Raw genomic sequence first — 13,793 nt, 5'->3', positions numbered from 1 at the left:
CTAGGAGATTAATTTTTCTCAAAAATACCTTTGTTGATTTTGAGTTGATCTGAAAGATTTTAGTTTGGAAATTCAAAGGAAATCTGCACCTGAACACACGAACCAGAAAGTATGAACTTTGAGGTAGATATGCTGCTATGAATATATATAAAATTGTTAGACAAGAGGAGATAGGATTAGGATAGAAATGGAATTAACATCCACTATTTTTGGCTTAGCTTCAGATAGCTTATGAGGGGATCTAGGCTGCTTTCACTAATTCCACTGAACTACTTTAAAGCAACAAATGTGTATTTTGCTATGACTTGTGATTAAAGTTGCGACCTATATAATGCAGTAGTAAATTTCATCTCAGAATATTAAATATCATGTATATTATCATTTGAAAGAGGTTCACTGACAAATTAACTATGATTCCCAAATTATTCAGTATTTTTATATTCCATGCAGATACTTTCAATTACAGTTTTGACAACAGAACACAAGTGGATATAAAATGAAATAATTCATGACAATCATGTCAATATATAGAACAAGCTTTCATGTAATACAGAATTATCATGTGTTATTACATGTGATCATATTTAGCTCCTGCAGTATTTATTTGCTAGTGATTCTCAGAGGCAAAACTTTGCCTCTCTTCCCCACATTGCCTGGCTTCACAAGAGTGATATGATAAACAAAGCATCCACGAAAAAAATCAGAGTTTTCATAATTAGAATAATAACACAGGATATTGGCATACATAAGAGTATATGTCAATAACAAAAGAAATTCAGTTATGCTTGCATTTCCTCCAAGAAGCAAAGAAAAACTACAGAAATGCCATAAGAGTAATACGGCTGCTGGATTCTTTATCCCAGGAAAGGATTTCTCATTTTAAGTAGTCTCAAGCAAAAATCTACAGCTTAATTTAGCAAATTATTCCATACTGACTATGCTCTTTGTAAACACTCTGTTACTACGCTAACATACTGTGATGCAGTCTGAATTTTGTAACAAATTAAACAGTATGAGTTAGCTGCAGAATATGGGGACAGACAAAGAGGATTTCATTTAAGATTTAACAATATTTACTAGAAAAATGTACACAATAGCAGAGACTCTTGGCATTATTTCTCTGTAATTTTTCTACAGTTTATTTTTCCTTTGTATAACTCTGTTCTCAATCCATAGACAAGGCCTGTAATGGTGACTGCAGACTGTTCCTCCCTTCCTCTTCACTTCACTGGTCTCACAATCAGGAAAAATGTAGCTATTTTTTAGAAACATCAGCGAAAAGAAAAATTCTCCTCTAGTTTATTTTTGCGGCTTCAAAACCAGCATCAGACTACAAAATAAGTGATAAAATCAAAGCTAGCTTCAAAGGTGGGAGTATCAATATGCAAGTGTGGACCTTGGAAGAGTTAGGTGATTTAATCCATACCGTGATTTTGAGAAGATGATTATTAATTTCTGGTGCTGACCAGGACCACCTCCATGGTGAGCACCAGCGCTTTCTGAGAAGACACGCGCTGCTGGGGGCTACAAGGCTGTGGCCTCGAATTTGCTGCTTCATTTGTATCATTCTGGTCTTGCTGTGCATCAGCACTTGCTAACCTGTACAATAACAGCTTTGTAAGACAAACACAAAATTTCTGAAAGAGCACCAAGCACCAAGACAAATACATGTACGCTTTATTCCAAGAGAACAGTGTGATTTTAATTAACTTATGAGATTACTCCAGTAGAAGGCTGCTATATCTAGGTTAACTCTATTTAATCTTGTTACAGATACCTTGGTTAAAAATTTGAAAAGGCAAGAGCAGTTTATGGTTAAAATGAAAAAACTTTCATTGCAACCAAAGTGGCAGCTATCAATTAGCCATAAACATTGGTGACACCTGCCTTGTGACACAACACAGCGCACACAGAAATACCAAAGCTTCTGCCTGAACAAACAAGCTACGCTGGGTACCAGAAGCAATGCAGCACATAAACACTGTGGTTTGTTCAGGCATTTTATCTAAAGTAATGAATCTTCATTATAGGTATCTACAACTGAACTTCTGTGATAGATGTTCACCATGGTAAAATCACAGAAAAAGAGGAATTTTTTTTTTTTAAATGACATTCATTTCTTTTAGAGCTATACTCATTTATTTTAAGTGAATTATGCCAACAGAATACAAAAAAACCCACAGAATTTGTGTATGGCCATACCTAAAAATTTGCCCATCTGCCCACATTGAGAATTACTGCTAACATGCACAAGATAAGGAAGCTTGCTTTTGCACTTAGGCAGAGAACGACATGCTAGTGTTAGGAGACCTGATGGCCTCTCCTTACCTACGCTCACCTTACAGAAATAACCCATTAACAGTGATCATTAACATCTACTGTTATTGGGGGGAGGGAGGGTGTCAAACCATCTGTAAGGCATTGGCAAAACAGGATTAGCCATAGTAAAAAGCTTTAGAGATTCAAGTGTCTGGAATTAGGTTTTGTGTTTGTTTTTTTTTAATTATTATTTTATTTTGGAGAGGTATGAGGGAAAGGAAGGAATGGAGGAGTTAAAATAAGGGAAGGGAAGAGAAGTTCACTCAGGAGGGAACTTCAAGGAGTTTCTCTAAATTCTGTAAATACAACTATACCAAAACAACTAGATTAATACAGAATCAGGTTGAGGCCCCAATTAACCTTTAACACATCATCATCATTTAGGCTTTCCATTTTGGGACAGCACTGTGTATTAACTATGCCTCGTTCAGTTCAATCTGCTAATGCCTCTCTTCTACATATTTTGGGTCACCTTATAATATTTCCAGCATCAGACAGATCTACAGGACAAGCTGATCTGGGCATCTACAAATGCCATCAGAAGCACACAACAGACAAATGCATATCGTGTATACGAATGGACGAGAATATTTTTCAGTTATGACAAATTGTTGTTGCTTCCCCTGCACCACTAGAAGCACCAGTGACAACAGCGCATATTTGATCATGGTAATTCAGCTTGTAGAAAGGGGAGTACAGTTGACAGGTTAGACAATATGAAAGCAAAAAGTTATGACACTCGGTGCTCAGCACAGTAAAAGCATAGATCATATGCATTTTACATACATACAAGCTGACTGGCCACATCTTTCCTATCATCTTTGTTAATTTTCACTTACCCTATCAAGCGTGATTTAAAATTTCCAGCCCTGACTTTCCCCCAGCTGAGGCTGAGCGTGCCGGACAGACATCTCTCCGCATTGACTGGAAACAAGATGAAGAGGAAAGAGGGCCCTTTTTATGGAGTATTAATGAACTCCAGGGATTTCCTTACTTAAGAGCCAAGCAGAGACCTCTTCCCGCAAACACTGAAGTTACCATGGCTACCTTGGTTACCAGCATCCTCACCCAAAGAGTTACCATGGCAGAAAGTGAAGAGATTCAGACTTTTGCTGATACATACACCTCGCGGCAGCGTGACAGGTCCCCTGTGTGCACAGTTATCCCGATAGCACAAATAAGGCATGCAAGCGGATGAGCATTCCCTTTTAGGAAACAGCAGGGGCAGCCCACAGCCCTTTCAGGGACCTGCCACAAGCTGGCATGCAAGAGAACCGCGTGTTATTTTAGGAATAAATCTTAGCTATTATTCAGATACTTATCTTCTGAACTTAGTAAAACTCAGCTTTTAGGTGAGACTGTAGCCCCAAGGCTGAATCCTGGATACAAGTAAGCTATGAAGCCTGCTTAAACCACTGCATGCTTTAGTAAAGAGTTTAAGCCCTTAGTCACAGGCAATAAATCAACATTCAGAACTAAATAAAATAAAATAAAAGGCTGAAATGGCACTGGCAAACCTCTGAGCGAAGAAAGGGGAACTGGGAACTCAAAATTCTTGAAATGTGGCTAAAATTAGAGTGCCAAGAGAAGTGTCTGAGAAGTATGAACCCAAAGAGGCTATTTTAATGACAATTTTAACTGGCAGCCCAAGAAGAAAAATTCATACTGGGCTGTAAATAAGTCATTGGGAAACCAGAGTGGGGTGCACTGTATCACAAGGGAGGCATGTGTTGGGATGTTGTCTTGACACCACCACGCAGTCATTATGCAAGCGTGAATCTTCTTCACCACCTCTCTTGACTTCTTATTAAATCATCCGTCCCGGAAACAAATTCAAAGATCTGCTTAGGATTTTGATCTTTTTTAGAACAAATATGCAAACATTGGTCCCACTATGTCTCCACGTACACATAGAAGGACCTCAGTGTTTAAGCTGCTCTACAATATATCCAAGTCTAAGAATTCAAAAATCATGAGATATTGTACAGTCATTTGTTTGATGCTTGTTGTTACTATATTGACAGCTTGCTTCTTTAAAGCTCACCTCTTTGATCAGAAGGGTTAGAAACTCTTTCATTAAAAAGGACAGCTGATATGTAATCAGCTGGTTTCAGAAGCTAGGGCTTTTCCTCAAATATCATGAAAGTTGGCAACACTGGCCTAGAATCAGGCACAGTATATGCCTACAAAAGTTGTACATTGATATAATTCCCTTGCTGCTTTAAGCAGAAGAGTTATGCAAAATGAGACAGTTAATTCAATGGCCACATTTACGCTGGTAAAAATAGGTAGCTACTGTTATCCCCTAGCAGCGCAGAAGTCCTATGAGAATAACATTTCATAACTTCTTTAGGAATTAATCCTTAATGCACAAAATTTGCAATGATCTATCCACGTTTGGATGTCTTTCAAAAAGACAGATACTAGTGAACCTTTTCCTCTTCAAAGCAGAGAATCAACTCCCATTCCATTACATGTACTAATCAAGCGGGGACAGGGCCAGCCTAGTATCAAACAACTGATCCTCCTCAGAGCCCCCTTTCTGCAGCCTCACTAACACTCTTCAGTCCCGGACAGAGCGTCCCCAAGGCAAGCCCACTGACCTGCAACTGCGCACAAACGCCTGGCCACAGCTCGCTCAGCAAGCCTCTACCCACCAGAGGCCCAGGGCTGCAGGCTGTGTGCATCAGCAGCCTGTGTTTGCAAGCTGACTGTGAAGCACCAAGAACACTAGCATCGTACAGAAAACCAGAAGTCAGGTTATGGCCTGCTTCCAGTCACACAGGGAGGGAAGGCAGGTACATATTAATGCAATCGGCTTACAAGGCGCCAGCAGTTTGCACACCAAACAAACTCCACTCAGATAGCTAGGCGCTTAAAATGTTCACTTGTCAATTAACGTGTCTTACTAGAAAATATTCAACCCCTCCTCTTTGCTGTTTGCTTGAAAGTTTAATAGTAATAGCTGGAAGGAAAAAACATGAACTTGGTCTGGCTTAGTCTCCCTGCCCTATTGATGTTCCAGCTTTAACTTTAGGATTCAGCATTGCAGTTAGTTACTTTTAAATGAGGGCAATAAGATACTTCACCCTGGCAGATGAATGTGCATCTGACCCTTACCCAAAGCTCTTTGGCACACAGTCCGTGCGAGCCGCAGACAGTTACCGGGTGCATGCTCTGAGCTGTCTGGAAGCAAGTGGCCAAAGTACAGAGCTGAGCCTTCACCTAACACACTCAGGCTCCCAGAAAGGCTTATTCACTTGGGCTCAGTGCTATGCTAGCAGTGATCACAGCTTTATAACTAGTTATGGTGGCAGACAAGGCAAGCTCAAATCTGCCTCAAAAATAAGTGACTAGACATAGCTGCAAGAACAGGCATTTTCAGAAGTGTTCATGTATCATCCTCAACAGAGGAATAACAGTTCCTACAGTGGCATCAAAAAGGAAAAATAGTGACACTGAAAATATAAATAAAGGCAACAGAGTAATCTGCAGTTCTCCAAACATCCTTGTTAGGATAAGGGAAGATAATATTTACAGATTTGAAAGATGTCCTATAAAAACAAAGATGTTTTCAATGTTCTTCTACACATAACAATTACATCTCTTTCCTGCCTACAAAACTGGCAAGTTATCCAGTTTATCTAGCAAGACCTAACAGTTTGTCCTCATTTCTGGTTCCCTCATTTTTCCCAGTAATATATCAAAGGCTAAAAGAAACACTTTAATTCTTTATTTAAATGCCAGTGTTTGTATGAGCTGTACATGAAACACTGGAGAAGAGAAGGATTCAGAAAGGCTACATCCAGAAGCTGCTCTGAGCAGTGGTAGGCAACAGAAGCAGACTGACTTCTAGATTATGAAAAAGAATTGCTCAGTGATTAGAAAGAGGAAACAACTGCTTTCTATTTCTATCTCTCATCACTGACAAAATGCATGACCTTGAGCAAGTCACTCACTCTGTGACTCAGTTTACTCATCTGTGACTCAGGTATTAGATGCAGAGGCCTCTGATGCAGGTATTTAAGGCTTAATTCACAATTATAGATCACTCTGAAATCCGGGGAAGAAAAATACTGAATATAGGATATTGAGAAGAATATATTCTGGCCCCTTTTGTAATATTTGGTTTGAAACAAATGAACAGAGCATCTTCTTAAATGGCAATCTTATTGCACTCACAGAAAACTCATCTTACCAGTAAAGTTCAGATATTATGCATGCCTCGGTAGCGTCAGTTTAAAGCACTCCCTCCTTCAGCTTCCCAGTGGCAGGTGAAGGTGGGTAATCCTAAGGATTTCAAATACATAAAACCAGGTTTAACAGTAGTTCTACTTCACCAGTGCCAACAGAGTTTCTCAAATAGGTATCATATGTATATTAATATATTAAACAGCAATGATTTATGGTAAGGAGAGTCATTATGCCTTTGCAAGCACAGCTGTCACAACTGGAGACCATGTTGTCCTGCAGAGATCCAGTCACTTACAACCTCTTATTTACTACGATGAACGTTTCCTGAAAACCTCTATTGCAGGAATTACACGAGTTTCAGTGGCAAGTTTAAGAAGTCTTAAGTGCACACTGCACATTGTCTTTTACATCTTCTTAAACTGGAAAAGACTTGGCAACCTCTGTCCAGAGGGACAAGAGGAGCTGCACACATATATTCATGTAAGTATTGAAAAGGACTAAGAGGTAAGTCTATCTAAACATATCTTATAGCAGTTAAGCTCCTACTGTCCTACGAGCTACCTTTAAACTGTATAAGCAAAGAATATGGAAGGCAAGGGGAAGGGTTAAGTTTCCTCTCCAAAACTGGTATTTCATCATAAATAATAGTTATTATGTTGGAAAGGAAAGAGCAGTGTGTGTCTCTCTAAAAAAGGCAATTGTCGCAGTTACTTTGTGGTCTAGTCAGACTTATGTGAGCAACTATTATCTATAACTCTCAGAAAGAGGAAACATATCTCTGCTCTCTCAGGACTGAGAGAGAAGAAAAACAACAAGATGCTATCCAAGGCTTGTTTGACATCAAACATCACGGGGAGAAAAAAAACAGGACACAGATAAACAGCAGACTAAAAGCTTGCAAATATTTTAATCAAAGCTGAGTATATGAAGAACTGACTCAAGAACTTGTGGTTACACCCTGCTCTGTGGAAACATGCAAGTGTTCCCTCCTTTTGGCTAATCTCAATCGCAAAATCAGCTGCAGAAGTCTCTGTTTCCTTATTAATATTTAGTAATGTCATAAAAGCAAGATGTTGAGGTGTAAAGACAGAATGAATCAGGAGCTGCAAGACTCGTGCAGGTTCCTGTTATCACTGGAGTAGAAGAAGATCCCACATGTACGATGTTGACAGCTACAGGGTAACTCTTTAAGCATCTGGTGTTAAATGCTAGCAACAAGATACCAATTCTAAAGAATTACGTCTCTGTTAAAGGAATTCTTTGGTTTTCAAACATTTGTTCAAACACATTCAAGACCCAAACAGACAAAGCTCTAAGAAACCTGGCTCTGCTCTCAAAGCTGTCTCTGCTTTGAGCAGGAGCTTGGACTAGATGACCTCCCAAGGCTCCTTCCAACCTGAATGATTTGATGATTTTCATCACTTTTGCTTTCATCTATCATTGCCAATGAGAACTTTTCACACAGCTTCTCATCCTGAGCCTCAAAGAGGCTAGACTGTGCAACCATTACTATGATATTGTGGTATTAAACCATTTTTTCTTGGTTTAAAGGGACCTGCACTATTCATTGAAACAAGGTAAAACAGGAATCACTTTTGAAGTCAACCACAAAAGTGATGCTTCTATTCTACAAGCAAGAGAATATATGTATAAAGGAGGCAATGAGCTCCAAGCGCTTCTTTCCAATCTGTTAGCACCCTTCCTGTTACTAAATAGACAAAAGCACTTCCATAGTTTAGAGGCCATTTCAGAACCAAATAAAAGTGGCTAACACAAGAAGATGCATCTTCTTCCTTGACATTTCAAGATGTACCCATCCACCCTGTGCATTCATTTACCCTGTTCACTCAGAGACACTGAACTTCCCAGCAGATCTTTTGCAGAAAGCAATAGAATAGTTTTAAAGTGCAAGTCTAAAAACAATCCAACTCAGAAGAGTTAGGGTGGGTTTGTACATTTATCATCTCACTAATTTCCACATCAAGTTTGCTTAGTTTATGAGTCAAAAAGAAAGTCAGTCCTTCCAGTTCAGCTCAGATGAGCGAGGTTCTGTCAGTCTCATGCATCGTTGACAGGAATAAAGCTGAAGACCTTACATCTGCCCAATCCCATTAACTTTCATTTGCACACACATGTGTGCCCTTGCTAAAGCTTAATTGGTAAATATTCTGCAGATGGAGAAAGACTCCTGCTCCTTTCTATTTTGTATTAAAACCACAGGGCAGTGCTCAAGTGTTAAGCCATAATACTGAAGAGAGAGGACAGATTTAGATGCACAGAGGGACAGCAGTCCCAAAGTGATCTTTTGATTAATTGAGACTTCTGTTGCTGCAGGTAATTTCTCTGAAATGATCTTTACTCTGAAGATCTTTAATAGCTTTTGTAAAGGGAAGAGGGCACTTCCCCCACCATCCACTAAAGAAATAATAAAGATATTCCCACAGGACAGTTCTGAACATACATATGAACTATCAGCTCTTGTGGCTTCAGATTCATTCAACAGTTTTAACTCATCCGTAAGAAATACTGCATCAAAGGTCTTAACCAGAGACTGGCTCATTTAATATCTCTCAGCTCACTGCCTTCTCATTGTATCCCTCCTGCAGAAATTCCAAAACACCATACTCCAGCATTTATTTTCATTCCCCCCGCCTTTGCTTTCATACAAAAGACATACAAAAGAGATGAGCTCTCTTGCCACCAAAACATCTCCAAAGAGAGAGAGAGAGAGAGAGAGATTCAGATTTCCTGGAATTTTAAATAGCTCAAAGAGAAAATAAGAAGTGTTTTCACATATGATACTGTACACACATACACCCTTACAGTTTACACCAGGGGCACACACACAAAAACCCCCCCCACACCCACTCACCACAGCATTCCCTGGGAAATGTACATCATTACAGGCTAACTCTTAATGTACGTTCAAGTAAATATTGAGGATATTACCTTAGGAAAGAGTATCAACATGAGCTTATCATCTTAAGGGGGGAAAAAAGCAGTTTCAGGACTATCATAAAACTGCTTTCTACATGCCTATTTGTAGATTAAGTCAGTGTACAGATCCCCTTTTGCAAAGGCCAAAATTACAGTCATCCTTTTTTGTTTGCAATTTTTCCCCCTATATTTGTGTCACTTGTTACTGTACAATGAAACTGCAAAAATTAACCAAAAGGCTAGTGCCCACAAACCTTGTGGTGCTGCTCAGGGTCACAGGAAATAAAAATAAATAAATAAAAAAGAAGTCTCATTCGCAGTCTATGATTCACTCCATATTGTTGTTCTAGGGCCGGAATGGTTTCAGACTACACACAGCAAAATATTGCAATATGTCTACCACAGACAAACTTTTGTTTCCTCTAGGAAATAAGAGAATTTTCCCATGACTTGAAGGCCACTTGCGACAATAAGAGCATGGCATAAGAACACGAGTAGAATTTTTATTTCATCTGTGTTCTAGAAGTATTTTTTAACAAATCAGAAAATAATAAATACTATTAACAGCTTTCTGTCTCTGTTTCCTGGGCCTCTGAAGGTGTCTTTCCTAGGCTGCATTCTCCTGCAAATAGCGTAACAGCTTGCAACATCCAAATGCAAGGGGCTAGTCAAATACACTTTTCATCTTTAAAACGTTAACTATAGGGGAAAGGAATGGAGAATTCAGTCTGTTTAAGGTCCAGAACTGCTGAAGAAGAGGATTTTGCTGCTGTTCTGCACAGACCTAACCAGCTTGCAGACAGGTGTAACATTATCTCACTAGCACAGCAAATACCTCTGCTTATCTGGAGTGTTTAAAAGCTCTCTCTCATTTATACCATTTTGTGATTGCTCTTAACAGAGGGAAAATTAAACTTCATAAGTATAATGATCACAAATAACATTTTTTGTCTGTTAACCTCTCCCTCATACATTCTTATTTTTCAAGTGTATTTTGAAAATACGTAGCTTACTATGGAAGGAAAATGTGGATTCGGTGTTTTAATTTGGTGTGGTTATCTAATGAGGGAATTACGACATTTAGTACCATACACCTGCTCAAACACCACAATGCTGCAAACAATTTACTGCTCTTGATGATTATGCAGCCCTGGATAATTGTCAGATAAACTGAACTGTAACTACAGTTCTCTCTAAAGTTCAGCTATAATAAAACTTGTCTGGATGTCAAATCAACAAAACCCTATAATCAGAAAAGAGTGTTTTTAAAGAGCAACTGAGCTATAACATGAAAACATGAAACTCTCCTCTCCTCCCCCTTCATAAATGAAATCTTCCAGGTCTTTGAACCCAGGTCTTACTGCAACCTTGGTCTGGCAAACACTCGGACACATGCTTAACTTAAACATGCAGGCAACTATTTGCAGGCCTTAATCAGCATCTCTAAATCTTGGTGTGAGGAAATCACCAATATTTTTATACTGGATGACTACTTTGAAACCTGAGTTACTGGAAAAGAAAGAGATTTCAATCTTTACATGGTCTGTCTTACTTATGTACAAGCTCAACATCCGACAAAATATATTTATCTAATGGTTATCTTTCCAGTTACATTTCATGGTTAGAGTTCTGTAAGCAGAAATAACTGCTTGTTCTCTCTCCCTTTTAAATCTCTTCCCCCCAAATCCCAAAGTGTATCAGCACAAATTCTTACTTTTAAGCATAGAAAGTTATAAGCTACAACATACACACAAAACAGTCTTCTACTATGGTTTCTGATTTAAACCATTGACTCTAATGAAAATAAAAAGCCAAAACAAAACAGATCTTCAAGTTTGAAAACGACAAGTTTCAGCTTGGGAGAAAATTTTTTGAGTCATTCTAAATAGCGATTAATCAAAGAAGGGATAAGAGCATGAAACAAAGCTGATAGTCAAAAGGTGCTGAAATATTTTTCATTTTTTCTTTGGTGTCAGATATGAACTTCTTAGGAGTTAAAAACAACAACAAAAAACCAAACACACGTGGTACCCATGGTAGAACACAAGGGAAACCATTCTCTGACAGATTAGCAGAAAAAATTAACAACATAAAGCCATACAATTTACTCCCCTCTTCCTTTTTTTTTCTTAGCATAAAAACCACAACACACACAAAATATAATGAATGAACATCTTTATAAGCTTGCAAGTGTATAGAGAAACAAGACAAACAGGATTATAGTGTTTTTCCCCCAAAAGAAATAGTGACAAGTATATTCTAGAAACACAATAAAAGACAAATACGTACACATCTAAGTGAAAGATACCAGTATGGAAAAAATCACCATCTGCAGAAATACATTAAATTTGATTAAAGCTCAGAGCCTTAGACTCTGTCTTTTTAGTAAAAGAGAAAACTCCGCAATTTCCTTCCCCTTTCAGTCCAGCTATCAACCCCCTGCTGCCAACACAGCACTTACAGAAGCCCGGGTCTGTCTCTGTGCAGCTCCTCTCCCTTCCCCTCATCTGCTTTGTGACTCTCAAAGACCTGCTTGCAAACGGAGAGGACTCGGTGTCCTTACAGGAGACGAGAGAACGGGCAAGGCGTGACTGCCGTGGTCCTTACCTTCCCGCTGCTCACAGATTGCACATCCAGCTTTCCCGTCCAAGTTACTTGGAGGGGATTTCAAACAGATGCTCAGAAATTTAAGGAGAACAAAAGCCAAAAGAGTTCAGGTTTCCTTTAGAAACTGGGCTCCTTGATCCGCCTGATGCTGCTGACACTAAGGTGGGTATGTGATAAGGGAAGGAGGGGGGGGTTGTTAAAGAGCATCGAAGGAAAGAGACTGAGAGATGGGGGCTCCTCTGCCTGGAGGTGACGCCCCTTCCTGCCTCCCCCCTTGGCTGGAGAGGAAACAAAATGGAGCCTAGCAGGGAGGCAGAGAGATAATCCTGCTGCTTCATCTGATTAGAGAAACCGGGCCTGTGCAGAGCCAGCATCTCTGCCAGGGAAGCACAGGGAGGGAAGGCAAAGAGGGGCAGGAAGAGGAGGAGCAGATGAGGGAGGAAAAGAAATGAGAAGGGAAAAAGGATAATGATAAAGGGTACATGAAGGAGCTGGTACCTGGGCCAAGCTGCCCTGGATGCATTCACTTTCTACCCTCATACAAATGGGAAAATGCCAGTAGGAAATACACACTGCTTCTAGTACCCCAGAATAAAAAAGGAAAAAAAACACCAGCACCACCACCAAAAAAGCCGCACACCCCCAAGCACCCAAGAATCAGAATGCATCAGTTGTACGGATACATGGATTGGGAGCAAAGGTGTCCCAATGGATGCAAAAGGGTGAGGTCATTTGAGCTAGGGAGGAGAGAGGACAAAAGCAGCATGCTACAAACAACTGCTTACTTCGTGGTGGACAGGACACAACTTGGAACAAATTTGCTATTGCAAAAGTGGCTCCACGGAGCGCCATGTCCCCATGTCTGGATGGGGGGGTGGGGGGACACAGCTGTCTGGTGTGGGGGACAGACAGCACTGTCTGCCCTGGATGGGGAATGGGGGGTCCAACCCCTTGGGGACCGGGCTGCGGGAAGACACGTGAGGTGCTGGCACCCACTGCCCTGCACTACCGCAGCAAGAGCGGGCAGCAGGCGCTGCTGCCGCCCTGGCACTGCAGGCAGGGCCTCTGTGCCAAGGCATGCAAAGGGTGCGAGCCCAGAGAAAGCCATACAACCACTGTTGTGGTTGTGTTGTTGAAAATCTGGAAATCGGGGAAACTCAGGGTAATTGGTAGGAATACGCAATGTTAGGGGAGAGTTATGTTTGCTAGAAGATTGAAGAGGGCAGTAAAGGAAACAGCAGGTGGATGACTCTCTTACACAGGCAGAGCTGAGTAACAACAAGGTGTGAGAGGGAATTATCTGATGGGAAATAAAGAGGAGCTTGGACTATGCCCTGGTAAGGGCAGCGCAGCCATGCAAGGAGCAAAGACATCACAAAGTGTGTGTGGCCCAGAGTAGAGTTGGGAGCAGATTTGAGAGATGTGGCAATGCAAGGAACAGGGAAGGGGCATGCGTCTCTTGTGAAGATTAATCTCTTCTTTCACTTACTTTTATTAACTGCTGAACTCAGTGCTTTCCCAACAGTCTTGCATTTTCTCCACACCACAAGCCAGCTTCTACTTCTTTTAGGGTTATTCCCTTCCATTTAAGGCTTTGCACAAGACAGGCTGGTTGAATCTCTAATGGGGCAAGAAGGATGCTGTAACTTCAGAAAATAACTCTTTCAAGTCCTCTTTCTTTCTGTCCAGGAAGGAGTTAATACCTTTTCTGCATAACACCTACCCCATATTCTCAC

At 40.3% G+C, this 13,793-nt stretch overlaps 1 protein-coding gene across 3 annotated transcripts in view; it reads right to left on the bottom strand.

The window, feature by feature from the left end:
* Nucleotides 1-13,793, bottom strand: part of GPRIN2 (G protein regulated inducer of neurite outgrowth 2) — a 34,091-nt gene that overhangs the window by 6,828 nt on the left and 13,470 nt on the right. Inside the window, exon 2 of one of the 3 annotated variants that reach the window (XM_013961498.2) lies at nt 6,518-6,609. The exons of the other annotated variants lie outside the window; for them this stretch is intronic. The gene's annotated coding sequence lies outside the window, so the exon portion shown is untranslated. The remainder of the gene's footprint in view (nt 1-6,517; nt 6,610-13,793) is intronic. 3 annotated transcript variants of the gene reach the window in all.

The sequence above is a fragment of the Apteryx mantelli genome, chromosome 7 (assembly GCF_036417845.1).
Source record: "Apteryx mantelli isolate bAptMan1 chromosome 7, bAptMan1.hap1, whole genome shotgun sequence".
NCBI lineage: Eukaryota > Metazoa > Chordata > Aves > Apterygiformes > Apterygidae > Apteryx > Apteryx mantelli.
The sequence above is the reverse complement of the archived record's forward strand: the minus strand, read 5'-3'. Positions and strand labels throughout refer to the sequence as shown.